Raw genomic sequence first — 21,188 nt, forward strand, 5'->3', positions numbered from 1 at the left:
CCTTGATCGTAGCTTGACTATCGGAAAACATATTAGTGTCTCCCTCCCAACAGCGATCCCTAAGTATTTTGCACGCTTGCAGGATCGCGAAGACCTTTGCTTGAAAAACGCTGCTCGTTTCCACCAGTTAGAGGAGATCAAAATATTTGCTGATTTACAGAAAACCCCCTCTCCCACTTCAGATTCCATCTTGGATCCGTCAGTGAAAACAGAGGTACCTATATCCGTGGCGACACTCCCCTCCTTCCCATCTTGCCTGCTCGGAAAGATAGCCCTAGCACAACCCTCAAAATACTATTTGCGGATGGAGAGATCAGTTCGAAGACTAGAGAAGGAAGGGGAGATCTGCTTCAAGATGCTACTATGACCTACAAGAAGTTGCCTCCAGAGGCCAATCTCCTTTAACTCCAAATCTCCAGCGCTCTGAGCAGCAAAGGATTTAACTTACAGATCCACGGGAAGTAAGTGCAGAATAACGTTGAGGGCAGCAGTGGGACATGTTCTACAAGCCCCACTGATGTCCACGCATGCAGTTCTTTGCACTCTCTCTAGTTTAGTGGTGTTGTAGCTCTTCTGAAGAGCTACCCACCAAACTAGGCAACCAAATGTCAAAATTGGCAGAACCACAAAGTTGTGCATCCACAGTACGACACGTGACTTGAGACCCCATTTATTGCCGAACATAGATTTAAAGGCGTAGAAGGCTATACTGGTCTTCTTAACTCGATTTTCTATGTCCAGTGGAGCTTGGGGTCAAGTATTACATCAAGAGTGTTTTTCAAAAATAATAGGAAATATAAAATTTTTTTACCAGGAATTGGTTTTTTTAATACTTTTGATAAAAAAAATTAAAGCAAACATTTTATAAATATGATAAAAAGAACCCAAGATATTTCCTTTTTAAAAATTGTAAAAATTATTGCCCTTTTGTAATTTTTTTCCAGTTTACATCTTATCCTGCCAAACAGAAAACAAGGCCCTGGGCTGGATGATGGTGCACTCGAAACTGGTCGGGGAGTGCCTGACTTTACTTTCGATCGCATCCTAGTTCTTTGATATAAGGCTCATCTGGGTTTCTCTTGATTACCTGCGCTAACTCAGCGAGCGCTGGGAAAGTGCCTAGTCTTGTAAGGTTGCAAAATCATGTGGAGCGGAGACTATCAAAGGAAATATATTTCTTTTTTGTTTTATTATTAATTTCCTTTAGAACATTGAATGCTTTTTATTTCCCTATAGTCTGAATTAAGGAGTTATATACCTTGTTCGCCCGAAAAAATGGGTGATTGTCATAATTTTCTTCGAATATGTTTTAGAACTTTTATTCAAATGAGGTATATATTGTATAATACTGAAGGGTAACTCTCGAAGAATACATTTTCGTGTTTTTATTTTAAAAAATGTTATTATTTATTGTTTATATCGCCCCTCCCCTGAAACGCCGTTTTTTAGTAGAGGCTTGGGGTGATCTCGGTAGCGCATGAGCAGCTCAACTGAAATCAAAAAAATCAAATGATTACACTGGGGAACAAATTCAGGTTAGCAAAAATTAGGTCCATTCTGAGAGTGGCGGGTGAAAATAGAGGCGAAATTAGAAGACGTTTTTTTATGTTAGTTCGAATTTTTTTTTAATCGGAAAATGTTTTTTAGTAAATCTGAACGGTTTCCACTAAAAAAAAACGATTTTTGAGGGGTTGAAAAATTAAAAAAAAAAATTTATTCCTGCGAGCTATGCAAATATTTATAAAAAGTGAACCGTTCATTTCACGAGGTTGTAACTTCGAATAATTAAAAAAAAGTTTATGCAAGTCGGTCAAATAGTTTTTGATAAATAATAATGATGATCGTTCCAAGAAAGATCGCGCGCTTCCACGGCTTGTAACTTTCGTTCTAGTGTTCCGATCTTTATAATTTTTTGAATTTATATTTTTAAGATGATGTACTTTTAGAATAAGTCTTAAAAAAATTTTCGATTTTCTAGTCCAACACAAGGTATATAGCCCCTTAATTCCAGTCAGTTTTTTCGGTTCGCCGTTGAGGCGGTTTCAAATGTCCAATGCATCATCAAAGCCAACGTCAAGCAGTGGTATGCCCTGCTTGTGTGGACTAAAAAACTTCTCCTCATCAAAAGTCCATGTTAAAGTTCATACCATTTCCGCTTCATTGCGTGAATCTTCTTAAAGCCTCTCGTATAAGATGAATTTCGTTCAAATAAAATCTAAGCAGATCACATTATTTACTCACTGTTGAAGCCATGCAACCAGTTAATAGCTTAATATAAAAGTTTGCATTTCCAAGAAAATACCTTCATAGTTGAAAATCTCCAAGATGCAACCTTCTGGCGGTGGTAAAATTGCTTGGCTACCCACAGAGATGATTTCTTTCAAAAAAAGGTTAAGAATTTAAAAACCTTTAAAAATTATTTTGCAATAAGTACTTCTGTATCACCGCTTTTTATTAGGTGTGCACCTAAGTTCTCGCTGTTTTTTTCGATGAAAATACAACTTTATTCTGAAAAAATGGTTACAAGTGAATCATTGAAAGTATTGCCCATCGCTGGCTACTACTTTTCCCCATCTTTCTGGTAGATCTCGTATATCGTCGCGGTAAAATTGTTCATCTTTTGAGGCTATCTACGGATGAAGCCATTTTTTGTTGTCTTCATATGAATGGAACTGCTGGTCAGCTAGACCATGTGCCATCGATCGGAACAGGTGATAATCGGACGGCGCAATATCTGGAGAATATGGCGGGTGGGGTAGGATTTCCCATTTCAGTATTTCCAGGTAGGTTTTAAAGGGCGTGGCAACGTGAGGACGAGCACTGTCATGCTGTAGCATCACTTTTTCATGCTTCTCCGTGTATTGCGGCCGCTTCTCGCGCAGTGCTCGGCCCAATCGTATCAATTGAAGTCGATACCGATCCCCAGTGATGATTTCGCTTGGTTTCAACAGTTCATAATAAATAACACGAACTTGGTCCCACCAAATACATAGCATAACCTTCACAGCGTGAATATTCGGCCGAGGCGACGACGTAGAAGCATGACCGGGCAGTCCCCATAACTTTCTTTTCTTTGGATTGCTGTAATTAATCCATTTTTCATCGCCAGTCACGATGCTATTAAGAAACCCCTCTCCTTTTTTGCCGCTGGAGCTGTTGTTCCCAGGCGAAAAATAAAAAACGACGTTCAACATCCCTTGGTTTTAATTCATAAGGAACCCAAGTCCCCTGTTTCTGAGTCACTGCCAAAGCATGCAATCGCTTGGAAATGGGTTGGCGGGTAACTCCTAATACTGAAGCAAGCTCTTATTGCGCTTGACACGGATCCTCATTAAGCAATGCCTCCAATTCTTCCTCCAGTCTTCGAAGGATTTTGGCCTTCACTAACGCGGAGGGTCGTCAACATTGAAATCATTAAAATCACCGTCTTTGAAGCGACGGAACCAATCTCGGCACGTTGCTTCACTTAAAGCAGCATCTCCATAAACTTTTGTAGCTCTCGATGCACTTCTGCCGCCGGTTTTTTTCGATTGAAAGAAGAAAATCAACACTTCTCGCAAATTACGATTATTCGGCACAAATCATACATTTTCACAAAACCCAAAGGATATGATACCAAAACAAAATCACTAATGTGTCGAAGCAGTTTGTTTACCTATGTCTAAGCTTGGTTTATGACGTTTAGGTTATGTTAGAGTCGACTAGCACACACTGCTGGCGCCATCTATTGACAAACAGTAGGAACTTAGTTGCGCACCTAATAGTTTGCATCTGCAATTTTCTAGTCTTTATGCTTCTCTATGCCTTACCGCTACCCGCGCAAAAATGTTGGTTGTAGATTACCTGCAGTAATTAAATATATCATTGACAGGTACGGTTCATGCAATTTTTAAGCGATTTTAAAAACAAACAAAAAAGAAATAATAATGGCCACTCAAATCTGGACAATTTTTTCAATACACTCCTTCCTCTTTAGTCCACTGCGAATTTCCATATTGAAACCAGTAAAAGTGGAAGCGCACGTAATAGCTATAGAACAAATATGATCAGAGACTATGTGAGAAATTGATAGCAAATGGAATTGATGGCAATTGATACGTAGCTTCTACAGCAGAGCGTAAAGGGCACCACGCGGTTGAAGAGTGGAAATGCAGCATTTAATTCAATTGAAGTTCGGCAATTGAATACTTTTTTCCCTGCAAAAAAAAATATATATCTCGAAAAAAATTTTAATTTCCAGAATCCACAAACCGCTTTGCAGCGGCAACTTCAATACAGTGATTGCATTTTACGGCAATGGCCGTTACACCCGCACACCACTCGCCCGTTACTATGGACGTGAATGGCTCAATGCGAGCTGCAGCAGCAGCGCCTCGTTCAGGCACTGGTAGCAGCTGCAACATTTGGTTATTGTTGTGTTCGTATGCGAAGTGGCCATTAAGGTGAGGCTGAGACGCAAAATGAGCAAAAACAAAAAAAAAAACAAAAACAAATTTGAAATGCGCTGTAACGAAAAAAATGCTCGCAAACAAACGAAAACGCTCTGAATGTGATTTTGCCGTGCGCTGCATTATTTTGAAGTTTTTCCACCACACATTTGCTCCTCTGCTCTTATTCTGCAGTTTTTATTGGCGTTTTTTTCTATTAACATTTCTCCCGTTTGTTGTACATTATTTATTCTTTCCTCGTTTCTCTAGTCGTTATTTCCTTTAGTAAAAAAAAATGTTTTGCCTTTAAAAATTGCAACATACACTCCCCTTCAGGCGACGCATAGCTCAGCGCAGCAGGTAAACCCTGAAAAGTATGCTACACATTCGCCATGCCAATTGTCTGTGAGTGAGTAAATGTGTGAGTGTATGTTTGCACTAAAAGTGAAAAACACCACAAAAAAGAACAACAATTTTATTGAAGTGCATTTATTATATACGTATGTGTATGTGTGAGGATATTTCTGCTGGCTCCCTGAGATTCTATGTTGATCTAAGCTTTTGCGGTAGCCGTTTTGACTACTTTTGCATTCTTTATGTAATTTGCTGTTTTTAGAAGAACTTCGTTCCTTTATGTCAGCTGTAAAGATTTTTCTTATACTTTTTTTTCATTTGAGTGCATTTCGACTGCATTTTCTTTATTTGTTTGTAAGCCATTCAATGTTTTTTTTGTTGTCAGTTCGTTTGAGGTCAAAGGTGATGAAAAATTTCAGTTCATGAAATAAGGTCGCTTTTTACCAAGATTGAATGTGGCAGTTTTGGAGTAGTGGAATTGAAATTGTTCTTGAAATTTCACTGAAAACCAAAAACTAGAGTCAAAAGAAAAAAAACTACAGCTAATTGCGAAGTTAGAGAATAAGCAAATAACTAAATTTTTGCGGGCTGCTAAGTAAATTTTCGGTGAGGGTCGAACTAAATTTCAGGTTAAAAGTCGGTATTTCAGTTTCAATCAAACTTGTGTACTGTTGACTGATCAGGGAACATATTAGCTTTTCAATCTCAAAAATACTCGAAAGAGTCGATGTAGTTTGAATTTTTACTCGGAGCTGTTTGCGATGGTAGCAGAGTCAGATTTTGGATAACTTTGGATTGACGATTGACTTCAAAGTAGTCAAATGTGAACTAACGAATCTCTATAAGTTGTAGTTTAAACGAGAGAAATCTCACAAATTCAGAAAACTACTCTGCTAATTTAGCGCCAAAAGCGCTAAAAAATACGCTGACCTTTCCAAATTATACCTGAAAGTTGCCTCTAAATAAAGGAGGAGTCACCTAAAGGAAAATGGCATGATCTCACCCTATCAACATATAAAAGTGATTGAAGGAAAGTACTTTCCTAATAGCAGAAGAAGAACAGAGGTAAATAACAAAGAATTCAACGAAGCATCCGTTTAATGTTCGACTGGTACTTCCTTCATAGTCAAGATTACAATAAGGAGAGCTCCCTCGGTTGCTATAGAGTCTGATTGTAACGCCCAGGACAGATTCTCTCGAGTCCTATCACCAGCCATGTTCATTGCGTGATGGTTTTCCCATGAAATGATGGCTTCTCCATGAAATGCGATACTCTGCCGGAGTCTAGACCAGTTCACTTCCTATATATTTCTACTCTAACCTTCCCCACCGCCATAGTCGACTGGCTTTGTGCGTGATTACCATGCGGAAGTGCCCGAGTTCAGAATCCGCTGTGGGTACGAAACATCAAGAACATGTTTTCCTAAAAGCGGTAACCTCTCGGCTGGCAATGGCAAGCTTTTCGGAGTATCTCGGCCATGAAAAACCATCTGACGTTTGGAGGCCCCTTCAGTTTCGCTCAAACATCAAGATGCACACCACAAGTAGGAAGAAGAGTTCGTCCAAACACCTAATACAGAGTGTAAACACCAATTTTATATATATAACCTATATATATATGTATAACCTGCTCTACGCTAAAGACACAACAAATTTTTGGTAGTCGGAAACTGAAGATATAGACTTGAACGCTATTTGGTTTCAGCAGGATGGTGCACGATGTCACTCTGCCTGTTCAACAACCGAGTTTTATGGGCGCCAATCGTGTTATCGGCCAGCCAATTTGTCACTTCGGAGCTGTTAGACTTTGTTTGTGGGGTTCCGTAAAGAGCCGATGTTATGCAAACAATCCATTTACGATTCAGGCCCTCAACGCGAATATAGAGAAGCCATTTATGAGATAGAGCAAGAAACCGTCACCAATGTCCTGGAATACTCGACTAACAGGATAACCTACTGCAAAACCAGCCGAGGTAGTCACATGCATGAAATCGTGATGTATAAATAAAGGCAAATAATCAATAATACAATGAAAAAAATGTATTTATGCCAATCTTTTCGACAGTTTCAGTCGCTCAATACGAGGTTCTATAGCAGAGTGGATCTAACACTTTTCTCACATTGCTAGATAAGCTCTCCATATCAGTATCAATTAGCTGACTGGTCGTACAGAGCTTCAGGCGGTGAAGATGGTGAGGGATTTAAGCCTCGAAAAGAAAGCGGTAGTAGTCGTCTCATTGTGCAAAAAAATAAATAATTTTTGGAGCTGCGTTACACAATAGAAGTTTGGTGCGTGGGTAGAAATGGGACCAAATTACCTAGAAAAGCCTCGTAAAACGAAGGAGTGATGAGATAGGGGAAAGTTTTTATATGACAAAAGATGTTCTGAGAAGATCGAGAGTTCGTCCCCGATGGCATCCGCTCACAGACGAAGATTCGGCGCAAAAGGCCCATCAATCATTGGACAAAGGCCGTCGATTAAGCGCTAGGCTGATTTGCAGAGAAGTGCGGGATACCTGAACCAATTTTCCATCACATTTTAAAGAAGCACCTTTAAATGAAGAAAGTCTGCGTGAAAATGGTGCAAATGGTCTGGTCGAGTGAGATGAAGCACTCGCCTTTATTGAGGTTTCCGGAACCACATCAACGCCACGAAACGAACGTAAAATTTGTCAGAAGAGTGATCACAGTGCACGGAACGTGGGGACTGGAGGCGGTAAAAGCAGTTTCAGCGACGCCACTGAATGAGTTTCTTGTTCACGACTTCCAGAGCAACTTCGATGATTCGCTGAGGGGTGCGGAGGCAGCGCTGCAACCAAGGGATAATACTTTGAGAAGTTCTGAGAAGATTGTAAACTGATATTGAATAACTGATTTAAGAAAATCCTGCCGGAATGAAACCTGCATACATTCATATATGGCTCCCAAAACTTTAAATCGGATTATTTCAGTGGAACGAGTAAACAGCTAAATTTCTTTTCCGGCCTATAAAATTTAGAGTGCACAAATCTTTGTTACTTCCGCCGAAATTAAATTTGAATCAATCTTAATAAGAAAACGAGAGTAAATACATATTAAAGCGGTCAATGGAGGCCGACAAGCTGTTCCATTCCAATGGTGAGTTGCGAATGTGCAATCACAGACGGCCACAGCTGATTTGCTATAGCGGTTTGTGGCAAGCTAAATGCAATTAGGACACACAAAAAATTCTGAAAAACAAGAAAATGCAAATAGAATAAAAAAGCGGCAAGCAAAAAGCAGCTCAAACGAGTTGGCAGCAAAAAGAGGGAGAATACTAAACTCAGCGTAACTTTCCCTTTAAAATGTAGCCATGGCCACGACAACACATTTTCAGCTGTCAATTGTAGCACTCTAGTTGTTGTTATTGGCGGTGCTGTTGATGCAGTATTTGCTGTTGCAACACCATCAAGCAAAGCCAACAACTAGCGGGCAATAGAAGCAAGCCTCTACTGGCGACTCGTTGGCAGTTTTGCAATTTTTAAATTTATGCTGTTAGCAATCGTAATTCGAGTAGGGTTGCCGCACATGTCGGTTTTCTGAATGCATGTGCTGGTTTTAGACAATTTCGAATATTTCAGATAAACTTTAAATGACGCAGAATACGGATTTATTTGTGATGAAAATATTTATTTCCTTATGATAAATTTTTACAAATTTTTTTATATGGGATATTTATATATTTTCCCGTGCTTCCTTGGTGAAACATAGGACCTCAACAAATTAATTATAATTTAGTTTGTGTGGCTCTAAGAATGTAATCTGGCTCCAGGAACTGTCTGCTTTTTGCTTTTGTCGGAACTTGTCGCTTCCACGTGTTGACTCACCTTCCACATCTACGACTTCCTTACTTCCTTACTGCGCTGGTCTTGTGATGTCATCTTGAGGTTTACAAAACTTAGCCCTATCCATTTCCACTAACGATGCTGGATTTTTAAGTCGATTGGTGCTTGCTAAGTCGATAACAAAGGTTAACATTATTTATAACGTCGGACAGAATATCCCCATAATCTTACAACAACAACGGTTTAGGAAAGATTGCAAGATTTGTAGGACACACGCTGCTATGTTCTATGTTTCGTACCCATATACGACTACTGACTTCACGTTAGCGTCGAATACCCTTAGCTTCGTGCGTCGGGAAATGTGAGTTGTTCTCCAGAAGGTCCCTTTGATAATCGTGTGCGTATATCCACTGCCATAAAATGTATGGCAATAGAAAAATTAACAGTCTAATATTTGTCACAGCGTAATTATTACTGAGTTCGATGAACTTCCTATGAAAACCAGTTACCGTCTTGCAAGCCATCTTACGAATGCGGAATTCTTGATCTAATTACCCATAAGAGATGCAAGTGGAGATTGCACACAGGCAGAAAGAGCGTAGTCATTCTTTCTACCTAAACCACTGACCGCAGTATTTATTTGGAGAATCGAAGTAAGGCGTTTTTCAATAGGTGCGCTTCAACTTTTTTCCGATAGGGAGGGCGAACGACGCAATATTTCTTTATTTTTCGCTTGTCATTTGTAAACTTCATTAGTATACATTTCATCATGGAACGCTACACACTTGAGCAACGATTGCAAATCGTGCAAATTTTTTATGAAAATAATCGTTCTGTTGCTGCTACTTTAAATCCAAATAATTCCAAAAAATCATCTTCAGTGATGAAGCTCACTTTTGGCTCAATGGCTTTGTCAACAAGCAAAATATGCGTTACTGGGCAGAAAGCAATCCACACGTGATTCATGAGGCACCGTTGCAACCCGCAAAAATCACTGTTTGGTGCGGTTTACATGCCGGCGGCGTAATTGGCCCATATTTTTTCGTTGATGAGAACGATCGCACGTTACTGTGAATGGAAATCGATACCGCGACATGATAAACGATTATTTTTGGCCGCAATTGAATGGTATGGACTTAGACGACATGTGGTTTCAACAGGACGGGGCCACAAGCCACACAGCACACGCTACAATTGATTTGTTGAAGAGTAAGTTCGATGAGCGCATTATTTCCAGAAATGGACCGGTCGAATGGCCGCCGCGCTCGTGTGATTTGACGCCTCTAGACTATTTTCTTTGGGGTTATGTGAAGTCATTGGTCTACAGTAACAAGCCGGCGACGATTTGTGAGCTCAGAGCCAATATTGAACGCGAAATTGCTGGAATTTCGGCCGATTTATGCAAAAGAGTGGTCGAAAATTGGGTTCAACGATTGGACTTCGTAAAACGTGCACGCGGTGGTCATGCAAAAGAAATCGAATTTCATACTTAAATGTATATGTTCAAACTCGATAATAAAAAACAAATTAGTTTAAAAAGTCAAACCGTTTGTGTTTTATTCAAAAAAAAGTTGAAGCGCTCTTACTGAAAAACGCTTTATATCATTCCATTCCCAATTTCTCACAGGCCGAGCTGAAAATCTTAATCTCCAAGCTATTATTTATTCCCTACCAATAATGAATGGCAGCAAATTTCCACCGACCTCTTAACAAGTCGGCTGAAACATTTGGTACACCGATTTTTTGGTGTTTAGACCAGGTTACTGCAGGGCTTACGATTTTACACGTCATAACACCACCTAAGTTAATACTTACACCAGATACCACATTGACCAAGAAGTTCCTGGAATATATTCAGGGAATTCAAAATACAAATTTATTCATTATCATCTTCACAGTACTTCTCATCAATTGCAAAGCACTCATGCCTTCGTTTGATCCAGCTCTCGAAACATTTTGGGAACTCTATTTTCGGTAAATCCATTAGAGCCGTCTTCGATTTTTCCACTACTTCCTTTCGTATGTTAAAACGTTTCGGGGTTCCTTCTAATAAAATATCATTGATTTCTGGATGGTATCCCTTTTGTTCTTGCACAAAAATTCACAGGTAATGGCACTATACGACTGTGTATTGCTAAGGTGCAAAATCCAGTCGGACCTTCTGATGGGCAGACCACACCATTTCCCTTCCTATTACTCTTCCGTACTACCTTGTCGAAGCGCTTAACCTATAGGCAAATACTTTTTTAAACACCTCTGGAAGTACTTCGTAGTTAACCCCTTTAACATCGCGATTGCAGCTTCCTTGACCTCTCATACGCCGTCATGATGAGTTCCCTTAAAGGTCGTGACATCGAAGCTAAAACGTGGAAGCGGTGACGCTGGAATTTTGTGGGATGCAATTTTTTAATTTTTACGATCCCAAAATTTTGTCGGGATCTCGTTATTATAATTGTGGGATCCCGAGATATGTTCCGGGATTTTGATGTTCATTAACTTGTAACAATTTAACTTTGTATACTGCAAATCTTCCGATGGAGTAAATAATTTTGTAATATTATTTGGTTTGAACTTCAGATGATAAAGTCTGAACTTAATTTCGTTATATATTAGAAATCCATTATTTTTTTCGGTAGATGGTTGTAGTGATGGAAATCTAGTAAAATATCGATCAAACAATTTAAAGTTTATGCTCGGGGATACGGTGACATTTCTCACTGAAAAAATTCTTTTTCTTGTTTTTGTTTCTTGCACTCAGTTGTGAGTTAACAATGGAAGGCGTGAAAAGGAAGGCCTTTCACTCATATTACTTTAAGATTATTTGATGCAATAAATTTCAGTAATTTAAAGAGTTAAACATTGAACCCAAAAAATTCAGCTGAGTTCTACCAAAAAAGTGTCGTAAACGCAAAATTCTTTTCAATATTGCTTTTTCGTTAAAAGAAGTGAATTTTTCTGTCTCCATTTCTTATGCTTCGGAAGAAATTACAAGTCCCGAAAGTTCCGGGACTGCTGAGACCTAAAAAGATCCGGTGTGCTGCGATCTGGGAATTCACCTCAAACTCTTTTGAAATGAATGAGCAATCTAGTGACGCATTGCCGTAGTGCAAATACAGCAGTTCGCAGCGAGTTCGGAATGCACACGAAAAATGTGTACCACCAGCTGCTCTAGTGCTCCAGTAACATAGAACTGTCTACTCACCATCAGTGCGGCAGGAGCATATCCAGCATGCATGACGCAGCGGATATCGAAACATATCAAAATCGCATTTAATCGTAACCGGACATTTTTGCTTTCGTTGGGCGCTCACCATCTGGATGGGTAAACTTACGAGTACTTATTTACAAGAGTCGGCAAGGTTAGACAAAAGTAAGAAAAACCTCGCACAAGAGTGTCATTTTTGCAATGGTCACAGCTGGCAGCCCTAAACTTAAACAAACTTCATCGCGCCCCGTACTCACTTGCCACACCACCATCACCACAAAGGCGCCGTATCTTGACCCACTTCAATGGTTTCACTTACTCCACATGTCTTGGATAATATGGCCAGTGTCACACACGGCGTAGTATTTGCTATTTTTATACTTCACATCCTCTATTTTTCATTCCTACTCCACTAATGCAGGGAAGCGTGACGGGTATGCTGGGTCACTAATGTAGCGACAAGTATGTGAAATAAAATATTTTGACCCACTGCATGCCCTTGTTGTTGGCGTTACTTTTCGAAGTATGTGCCTATGTGTGTGTGTGTGTGCACAGATCTAGCACTCACTTCGACTCGTTCATACATACGGCACATCCACAGGGAGGTGCTCATTTATTTATTTATTTATTTGTTGCTGTATTTCGGGGAATTCTTAAGCACAAAATGCAATTTTTATGCAACAACTTTGTTTATTCACAAGCGAATACGATTTCATGTTCACTCTCTCAGCTTTACGTACTCACATATTCTCACGCTTGAGTGAAGTACCAATTGGTAAATGTCAAATAAAAATGGCGAAGAAATGCAATCGAATCGTGGGTTGGCGTGACGTTGCTACAAATGAAATGTGTGCTCAACAACCTGTGGAAGGAAGTAGTGAAATGTACGAGTTCTGGAACGAAAAAATGTAACCAACTTAAATATATACAAATGCATCCATTTATATGGTATGTAGGTACGAATGTCGTGATGTCTCTTACACATGAAATGTAAAAATTTGCTACTGCTTGACTGCATAAAAAATGAGCTCGAATTTTATAAGTAGAAAAATATCACAGAGTTACAATGATTCTTTAGTCAGCTATTACAGTATCTGCCAACGAATTACCGATGAAAAGAGTTGCTTATAAAAGTGAATAGACCTTTGAAGGCTAGCCTGAAGGCCGCATCTAATAGATTCGATACGGTAGCATAAATGCTTATTGCGGGATCTAAAGTAGCTGACGCCAACCTCAGAGATTGTAATTTACTTTACCCATGAGTATAAAGCTGGGCCACGCCGCTCTGGGGCATTCATAATACAGCAACTACAAATATTGACTTGAGAAATGTTGCTAAGCAAAATAATTTCTTTTATATTTTCTAATAAATTTTTTTTTAATTTTTTATGTTTTTGCTCTTGAATGAAGTCGGCTTAGAGTCTGGCTTTGCAACAAATAGATGCCACTATTTTGTTTTGTAAGCGCAACAATTTTTTTTCTGCCGGAGTCGCAAAAGAAAAACCTGGAAGTGGTGTTGGGGATACAGAGGTGATGTGTGCAAGTTTGATGCATAAAATACACGAGATTTTCACACCAAAGCAGCACAGAAGGTCTCAAATTTGCATTCCACATAAAGCGATCCGCCCTAATGCTCATAAGTGTAGGTGTTCGCACCTCTATCTTTGCGAAGTGTGGAAACATTAAGTTGAACTAAGCGTTCTTCCACACAGCGAGTTTTTCAAATATCTGTGGAAAACTTTAACCCTCTAACTGCCCTTTTAATAACCTTCCATTGTTGATATTTTGAGAATGGGTAAAAATTTCTCATTTTATTAGGAGTTAGAGGGTTAAAGTCTGCTAAAGAATAATCTGAGGACAGAAATTTTATTGGGAGTAGTTTTATTGTTGCGGTCAGCGTAACCGAATAACCGTGTAATTATAGGGTCCGCCATATAACTTTACGGAATTAAAAATGCTATAAAAAAGAAACTACTCAATATTTTTCCAAACTGTTTTTTTTATTTTGAAGTACAATCCTTCCGGTTAATGATGGAACACAACTTCATTCATATCGCTGCCTCGGCTAGCCATGCACCATCCCATAGGATCGGTCCAATTTTTCAACACATTTTCGATTGTATGCGGCTGTATTTCAGCTATGATATGGCATATTGTTGAGAACGACGGTGAACTGATGTTCCTGGTGATTCACGAACACTCTCGGCCACAGCAGCAATATTTTCGGGTGTACGCACAGTTTTTGGTCGGTCACGCGTTGGTTTGTCAATAATCAACCCAGTTTCTCTTACTTTTTTCGCAAAGTAACGCACATACGCTTCATTCGGTGCTTTTCTTCTTCCCATTGCCGTACGTAATTTTTGTACACATTCTGCAATATTACCATGATTTTCAAAGTAATGTCGCAATATCTCCCAGCGTTCTTTGAGCGTATACCCAACCATTTTCGTTCAGCGGAAGAATAAATCTAATTTTCTCTCAAATCAGATGCCAGCTAAGTGTTACCATTCTTCAAATAATACCTAGTTCAAATCCGTAACGATAGATGGCGGGCCCTGTACAAATTTGAAGTGCCCAGTTTCGGAACCCGGGTCTAAATGATAAAAAAACGTTTTTCTAGTAATCGACCCGTCCTTCGGCAGGCAATAGCCGGCTAAGCGTATTTCTGCAATGAAAAAGCTGCTATTCGAAGACGGCATAAAACTGGTCCTCCCAATTATGGAAAAACATCAAGACGCACTCCCCAAACCGAGGAAGGTTCGGCCAACCATCCAATAAAGGGTGTAAGCGCCAATTATATTATATACTTTTGTCTTCTTCTTCTTATTCTTTGATTATAGGCTTTCACCTGGTTTTCTTCACACAATTACATAGTTATAATACAATTACAAAGTATTATTAAAATTCAAAATGACGAAATGTTATTGTCCTTCCGCTGATGTCGAAATCCAGCTTTCGCGCCATCTCTTTGGTGGTCTTCCACGTCCGCGCTTTCCATGTGTTATATAGTCCCTCGCTATTCGGATAATTCTGTCGTCACTAGCTCTAGAAACGTGGTCACTCCAAGCTCGCCTTCTGGTTCTGATAAACTTCACTACGTCGTTAACGCCAGTTTCGTCACGAATGACCTCGTTTCTAAGGCAGTCAAGACGTGTTTTTCCCACGATGGATTGTAGAACTTGCATTTCAGCTGAACGCAGTAGCTATTTTGTTTTTGCTCGTGTTTCGGCTCCATAGATCAGGATTGGTCTTATTACAGTATTGTGTATACGCGTCTTGCTTTCAGTGGTCATATATTTGTTCCACCATACAACATCCCTAATGCAACCTGCAATACGTGCGCCCCGCATACATCTCTCTCTGACTGCCTTAATAATGTCGTGGTCACTGAATATTTCTATCCCCAGGTATTTCAATTTCATAATTTGCTCTATCATTGTCCTTTCTATTTCAAGTTTGCATCTGATCGCATTCTTGGCAATTACTAAACTTTTTGTTTTTTCTCTGGAGGCCTCCATATTAAACTGTTTGGCTGTAACTACAAACTTATGTAGTAAACTTTGCAAATTGTCTTTAGAGTCCGCAATTAATATGGAATCATCTGCATAACATAAAATTGGTATGGTCATGTTATTAAGACGATACCCATCTAATGATTCTTTTATTATTTGGTCCATTATTGTATTGGGCTCAGCGAGTCTCCTTGTCGTATTCCGCTTGCGCATGGAACTTCGTTGATATATTTTCCATCTATTCTTATTTTTGTTTTGCAATCACAGTTCATATATGCTTTCATATATAATATTTTCCATAAATAAATTGCACTTCCAGCCAAAATGTTGAAACGTTAACCCCCCAAGTAAAAGTACAAACCTCTGGGTTTGTGCTTTCTTTATCTTCCTCTTCAGCATTGTTAGCGTTTGGTTGTGTTGAAAATTATTGGCCTCAACAGTCTAGAAGTAAGTAACGTTTCAACACAACGATAGGGATTTATTGTATGAAAGGTATTTGAAGGAAAGAGGTTGGTTTCGGGCACTGCCTCTTGTCAGGGTACATAGCGAATTTTCATATTAAAGTGGTTGGCCTCTTTCAAATTATTGCCACTCGCAACATAAATCAGCCAAAAATAAAGAATTTCATTTATGTTTATAGTTTTTTAATTTATTTAACATCCATAAAATAAGAAATCGATCCTTCACATACCCGTGTACCCAGCTAAGTGAATCATCAGACCCGCCTTGCAATATATTGACTTCATGTAGCACAGCTTGTATTGATGAAATGATTACCCTATAATCGCGAGAAAAGTAAAAACGATAGAAACTGTGTAAACATAAAGGCAATTAATCAAAGATATTTAACTGCAAAGCGCAGGCGCCACATGCCGTAGGGTGGCTGCTCTGTACTTCTGAGTGATATCCTCAATACTCATTTGTAGCGAAGTGCCTTTTCATCCCCCCGTCTATATGCATCGGCTGGAGTAAAATACCGATTCTATTCGCACAATAAGCGGACCGCGAGTGTTTAACGTTTCAATTTCCGCAGGTAATAAAATAGTGAACGACGTAGGCACAGTTAAGGGGCTCAAAATTCAAAAGTTTAGCTAACTATCCATTAATGGCCTTCTGGCAATCCCGCTCTTGGTGTGTTCGAGTCATTTGGAGAAAGGTAGCGGTTCCTACTCCATTCGAAAGGAAAGGCAAAGAAAGACTTCACCTCTAGCGTCAGCCCACTCCAGCTACTGACTCATGCGCAAACGCGTATGCAACACAAAAGAGTGCGTGAGTGAGCGGCAAGTGAGCTTAAGAACACCACCAACTTTGTATGCTTATGAAGTCGCTGCGGTTGCTGCTTACTTGAGCATAAATTCTCGTATATTTCCTACGATACCTTCGATCATTCAAACCATTCACATTTGGAAAATATTTTTTTTTTTTCGGTTACATATAAATTTCCATTTTTGATTACCGAATTAAGTTCGCAATGTTTGCCGCACATTTAAATGCGTACCTATACAACTACATGCGCATACATACTTACTTACTTACACATATTTGAGCACGCGGATAGCTGCGCATAGGTAAATGCCTTCCGTTTATTGGCCCTGCCGCTGGCGTCAAGCTAAATTCCCTTTTCTTCTTCTTTGCCATTCCTTAGTTTTGTTTTCTTTTAGCGGTTGCGGTGTCTAGCGTCGAGTATATTTGCACAGACGCATTCATTTTTTGTTGTTCATCCTTAAGATGTTCTTGTTTTGTTTTTTGCCCTTGTTAGGCCTTGATACCCTTTTGTAGACACAAGTAAACTTAGAAAGAAAACAAAACCGCGGTGAAGTTTCAATGTTAAAATGTTCGATATTTCCGTCGCTTCAGCCTCAATCGCTGACTTTCGGCTTACGTTCTGCTTTGTTTTTGCATTGAAACGCGCTTCGCATGCGTATTAGCTCCGTTTAGTTGCTTGTCTTCCAAAAAAAAATATAATAAATACTTTTAAGGATTTCTTTGGCAATTTTCGTCTATCGGGACATTTGTCTGCCGGCAACAACAAAATCAAATTTGGGTTGGAAGAAGCCAAAAAATTTAGTTGCGAATGATTAGGAGAAAAGTAACCGCAGAAATATATTTTAGCAACTCGTCCTTGCATCACAAAGGACGAATCTTTCTTCGTCCAAGTGTGCCCGCTCACTGGGCAACCATACCAACCTAACCTAACCTAACTCATCATTGCGTGCGCCGGCTCAGCCTCTTACTAAAACCCCTTTTGACGAAATCTGTTAATTTCGCTTAAGTGTTTGACTCTGTTCGAAAGGTGGTGGAGCACCTTTTACGGATTCAACTCGTCGATTTCCTAATTTTCTAATCATAAATTTCGGTAATTTTCCCAATGATGACGCCACTTTTTCCTTGATTGGAGGGTAAGTCTCCTCGACATATCAAGATTTTATTACCAATATTTGAAACGTTTGTTTGGAGAAGGCAATCGCCTTATGATACGCAGTGGCCTGGGCATTAGTGCCTTAAGTTCGCGTGCTAAGAATCGCACTTAGGCTGATTATCTTATGGTCGCAGAGTGATATAGTGACGGTAAGTCAATTTGTTCTCACCATTCAGAAAGATTTTACAATACTCCATATTAACATTCGATTTTAGTATACTGCACGTGCATGTTGCGCTGCTCGTATTTCAGGAATGCATTGTTGTTGTAATGCCAGTAAGCCAAACTCAGCAAAAGCAGCAAAGCTACCGGTAATCGTAGTATACCGCATCAACTATAGGCCTAGGAAGCAGGCTGTCGCGGCAAGTTATGAGAGAAAGGTGTGTTAGATGAGTGTCTTTAAGTGGGCATGTGAAGAGGTGGTTAGTGTCATTCGGGGTACCTTCACATGCCGGAAATATTTCGTGTATGGCTGAGTCAATTTTGACTAAGTACAAGTTTAATCTTTGTGTATGTTTTCATTGGGGGAGGTTTTTAAGTGGCGGGTCCCAAACCCAGCGCACAACCAGCTATCCTGGAATGTTTCGCCTTCTCACTTTAGCTTAGCTCGGGGCTGGTGTTCGGAAGCTACCCAGAGGATACTTGGGCTAATCCCGGGAGTTGTGAGCTGGTTAAACCATATGCAGAAGAATCGTCCTGGCCACTCCCAAGTGAATGGCGATCAGTAACTTTCCCCACTTGCGTGGACTTCTACATATAGAACCATCCTCCTGCGCATCCTTCTAGATTCTGCGTAAGATTTTTGGACCTTTGCACGTTGGCAACGGCGAATGTCGCAGGCGATGGAACGATGAGCTGTATGAGCTTTATGACGACATAGACATAGCGCAGCGAATAAAGATCCAGCGGCTACGTGGGCTGGGTCATGTCGTCCGAATGGATACAAACGCTCCGGCTCTGAAAATGTTCAATGCGGTACCAGCTGGTGGTAGTAGAGGAAGAGGAAGGCCTCCTGGAAAGATCAGGTGGAGAATCACTTGGCTTCACTTGGTGTGTCCAATTGGCGTCGGTTAGCAGGAGAAGGAAATGACTGGCGCGCTTTGTTAAACTCGGCCAAAATCGCGTAAGCGGTTATCGCGCCAATTAAGAAGAAGTTTAATCTGCTGCAATATCCAAAACACCATTGAGCGAGAGTAGCGCAGGTCTCATGAAGTAGCTAAAGGTCTTTGCCTGCAATGGTTGGTGGTTGGACTCCGATAACGACGATCGAGGAGGGGGAGCCCATGAAGTTGCTAAGAGACTCGGGTCCTTAAAAGGCTGTCTGTATAGTGCAAGTTCCTGTAGTTACTACGTACCATATATGTCTAGATGTCGTCATATACCCTATGATCAGAAAGACCCGTAAACGAGATTTTGACTGTTTTCTTCGATTGTCAAGGCGTAGCGCACCATGAGTTCCTTCCATCGGGCCAGACAGTCAATAAAGAATATTATTTATCCGTTTTGAAGAATTTGAGAGATGCTGTATGTCGCAAACGGCCGGAAATGTAGGCAAACAATTCTTTGATTTTGCATGATGATAACGCGCCGTCGCACTGAGCCCAAATTTTACTGGATTATTTGACCAAACACCAATTAAAGTCCATCGTGCAAGCACCGTATTCACCTGATATGGCCCCGGGCGGCTTCTTTTTGCTTCCCAAGTTAAAAGTTTCATTTCGTGGACGGAGATTTCAGTCGATAGAGGAAAACAAAGAGAATGCGACGAAGTAGCTGAAGGCCATCTCTTCGTCGGCCTAGCAGGGCTGTATGGAGGACTCTGTTAAACGTTGGCACATGTGTGCTACTTCAGACGGGTTATATTTTGAAGGAGATAAAATAAGTTTGAACTCTGTAATTAAACTCTGTTTTGTTTTATTTCAGCATTCCCGGGTACGTAACCTCCATATTTTTTTTTTTTTATAACTTACTTTATTTGCAATCTATCTACTATAAGACATTCAGCAAATTAGATCTTATAAGATAATGGCAGCGGTAGTTTTGCTTTTGTGCAAATCTACATAGAAATTACAACAGCTTATTAACTTGTACAGCTCGTTCTTAAATTATTAAAATTCATTAGTACTTCAAGATTGCTTAAATTCATTGTTTGTTAATATTATCACTTAAGATTGACTTACTTAATTTTACCTTAAAGTTTATAGGTTGAGTAGATTCATACTAGAGGAATGCCAAGTCTAAGAAATGATTGCGTTTTAACCGTATAGTTTCATTGGTTGTGTCTAATAAACAAATAGCAGCTGGATTTATGTGATTAGATAATCGTTTCAGATATCTAGTACTATATTTTCGAATTTCATTCTTTATAAAAGGAATGCCAAAGTCGTTATGAATAGATTTATTGGTAATAAACCAAGGGGCATTAACAAGGCTTCGTAATGTTTTTGATTGATAACGTTGCAAGATCCCCACATTGGAGTTACTAGCAGTTCCCCAAAGCTGTATTCCGTAGTTCCAAATGGACTTTAGAATAGCTTTGTAGATCCGTATTTTGGTTTCTAGACTAAGTTGAGAGTTACGGCCAATCAGCCAGTGCATACGTGTTGTTTTAATTTTTAGTTGTTGCTGCTTAGCCTGAATGTGACTTTTCCACGTGAGGCGTCGATCAAGATGCATCCCTAAATATTTGACTCTGTCACTAGTGGGAATTGGTTTATTATTTGAAAATACAGCAGGGCATTGCTCTCTTCTTAATGTAAAAGTGGCATGTGTAGATTTTGCCGAATTAACTTTTATTTTCCATTTGTTAAGCCAAGACTCCAAAATTTGGATTTGATTTTGCGAAAGTTATGAAGCTTCTACAGGGAAGTCGCTAAAAGCGATAAATGCTGTATCATCAGCAAAAGTTGCTACTTCTACTTCTTCTGAATTGGGCATATCAGCTGTAAATATAGTATACAGGACATGACCTAAGACCCTACCTTGGGGTACACCGGCATTAATGTTATAAATTTCAGATGAGGCATCCCCGTGCCTTACATAGAAGTGTCTGTCACTTAAATAAGATTTAAGTGCCAGATAGAAATGTGCTGGTAATATCTTTTTTACTTTGAACAGAAGTCCCTGGTGCCATACCCTGTCAAATGCTTGTTCAACATCTAAAAAGGCTGCAGAACAGTATTTTTTCTCTTCCAGTGCAGCTTTAATTACATTTGCGACCCTGTGGCACTGCTCTGGTGTACCATGTCTTACTCTAAACCCAAACTGATGTTCAGGTATGCTGTTATGATCCTCAATTACAGGCAACATTCTTTGCAAAAATATTCTTTCGAATATTTTCGAAAATGTTACCAGCAGACTAATAGGACGGTAAGACTTGACACTATTCTTGGATTTATTGGGTTTTGGTACCATGACCACAATGGCACATTTCCACTGGGTGGAATAATGGTATAAATTAAGGATATT

This window comes from Anastrepha ludens, chromosome 5, assembly GCF_028408465.1.
Source record: "Anastrepha ludens isolate Willacy chromosome 5, idAnaLude1.1, whole genome shotgun sequence".
Classification (NCBI taxonomy): Eukaryota; Metazoa; Arthropoda; class Insecta; order Diptera; family Tephritidae; genus Anastrepha; species Anastrepha ludens.